Source organism: Nanorana parkeri, unplaced genomic scaffold (genome assembly GCF_000935625.1).
Source record: "Nanorana parkeri isolate BGI_ZX_2015 unplaced genomic scaffold, ASM93562v1 scaffold2701, whole genome shotgun sequence".
Taxonomy (NCBI): Eukaryota; Metazoa; Chordata; class Amphibia; order Anura; family Dicroglossidae; genus Nanorana; species Nanorana parkeri.
This window is the reverse complement of record NW_017308969.1, coordinates 20,966-23,483: the sequence shown is the minus strand read 5'-3', so window position 1 is coordinate 23,483 and position 2,518 is coordinate 20,966.

The following is a 2,518-nucleotide window of genomic DNA, read 5'->3' as shown; positions in this document are numbered from 1 at the left end:
GGGGGCGTGTTGCGGTCCGAAATGGGTGGGGGGGGGGGGAACCTAGAGCCGTGATCAGGTAGGATGTGCCACTGGTATGCATGTTAGGGCTTCATTTCATTTTTTTTTGGACTGGCCTGTACCTTTAAAAACCCAACGCCTTCCAAAATACATTTCCATATCCTCAATGTGAGATGCTTGTCACCCGGTATGTCACCTCCTCTACTCTACGGTTTCCTGCCTGGGTTGTTGGAAGTTTGACCACAGGTTGGTAAAGCAAATTGCAAATGTATTATTACAACATAAAGGAAAATTCTGTCACATTCACCGTGACTAACTCACCGTGACTAACTGGTTTCCAAATGTGTCAGAAGGAAAGAAAGAAAAGAAGCGTGATTGTCCTTCAGGAGGCAAACATCATGGCTGCTTCCTCGTTATCTTGTCCCATAATCATTGGATACTATCAGGGCCGGCCTTAGGCCTTTAGGCGCCCTGTGCGAGAAAGCTTTACAGCGCCCCTCAGTGGCCACACCCATTTATCACCCATATTTTTGGTAAAATATAAAAAGACGGGGTCACGTCAGGTAAATAGACACCAAACATGCCATGCTTTAAAATTGCGCGCACCCGCGATCTATAATGCCGATGGTGCCCTCTCTCCTTGTGCAGGGTGACTGGTCTTGTCTCCGCCCCCTCCTGTAATAAAGACCGTTCACTGCTGCTCTCTCTCCGTGTTCAGGGTGACTGGTCTTGTCTTCGCCCTCTCCTGTAATAAAGACTGGTCAGTGCTGTTCTCTCTCCTTGTGCAGGGTGATTGGTCTTGTATCCGCCCCCTCCTGTAATAAAGACCGGTCAGTGCTGTTCTCTCTCCTTGTGCAGGGTGACTGGCCTTGTCCCCGCCCCCTCCTGTAATAAAGACCGGTCACTGCTGCTCCCTCTCCTTGTGCAGGGTGATTGGTCTTATCTCCTCCCCCTCCTGTAGTTTTCTGCGTGGGCTCAGGCGAACTCTGTTCACACCAAGCCCATCCACATCCCTACTAACAAGGAACATACTCACAGAAGGAGAGAGGGGAGCTCATCTAACTGTTGCTGTTCCTTCACTGTGCAGCAGGGGTAGGGGAGGTGACCAAACTCTACTGCCTAACTCCAGCAAAAAAGAGTCATGTCACCAACCACACCGAGCTGTCTGGACAAGCCGCATGCGGATCTCAGCTGTGCGTTTAGCTGTATGTCTGGAGTTCAGCTTTCAGCTATGCGGAGTCCCTGTCCAGGGACAGTCCAAAGTTTGAAAAGTTTGTCCATTGGTCATTTTTAAAAAGTTGGAATGTATATTATAAGTAAAAATCCAGACAATCCTTTTTATTTTTGGAATCCTTCTGCGAGCGCCCAAAATATAAATTCAGCCAGTGCAGTGTTCCCGGACGCCGCAGCTTGTTCGTTGTCCTCTGCAGCAGCAGACCAGCCGGGGTCATGGAGTCCGAAGTTCATGTGATTCACCTTCCCGGTGACAGCAGAGATTAAAGTGAATCTGTGTTCACTAGAGTGACTGATTGGATACGAATTTATTGGACAGATTGGAAAGGTCCTCAGATTACACAGTTGTGGTAAAGGTAAAGCTGATTGTAGAAAGATCTTATCGGTTTGATTGCAACGAGTATGGCGACTCTTCTACTTTCCTGTCCTGATGCCTCTGAATGGGACCTTTGCTCTCTTGAATTGCTATGGCGGCTGAAAAATCTAAAGCGTCCAATACTGTATACTTCCTAGTAAGTCAGATGTCACCCCCCCCCCTGCTGTGCGCTGTGGTTGCACCCACTGGGACACTATGTTAAAAGAGGACTATGGCCCAACCTTTGTTTGCCATAGTTCTCTTTAGAGTCACAGGAGGATATTTACTATGTCCTCCTGTGACCCAAAACTCATCATGTAGCGGCCTATTGCCCGCTATGTGCTGACAAAGAAGAGCCGCGATACGGCTGGGAAAGATCCGATAATATTGTTGGGATCCACCCCACCACCTAATTGACAGCTGGCTCTGCCTCTCTAGAGGAGGAGCCAGCTGTGAACGCCCCCTCCCCGTCCGTCCCTCCAATGAGCACTAGAGGAACAGAGAGGGGAGCGGGGAATCCCTGTGGAACTGAGTGATCGGCAGTATGTGTTTTGTTTTGGGTTTTTTTTGTTTACACTTTTGATCGCTGCGATTGATTCACAGGGATCACAAGGCACATAACCACTCTGATTGGCTCTGTGAATCTTTCCTGTGATCTGCTAATGACAGTTCGATCCCAGGCACTCCAAGTGCTCACTAGCCACTGCAGCGTGCTTTCTGCAGCACAGTTTATAAACGTCACTCCACCAAACCGCCTTTTTTTTCTACAATGGTATTAATGTGGTTAACCTGATGGGGCTATTTGTATCATTAAAGGCATGGCTGCCAGAAACTATAGATACAGATAAAGTAGAAATACAAAATATATATATGTGTGTGTATGTGAGTATATATATATATATATATATATATATATATTTTTTTTTGCCC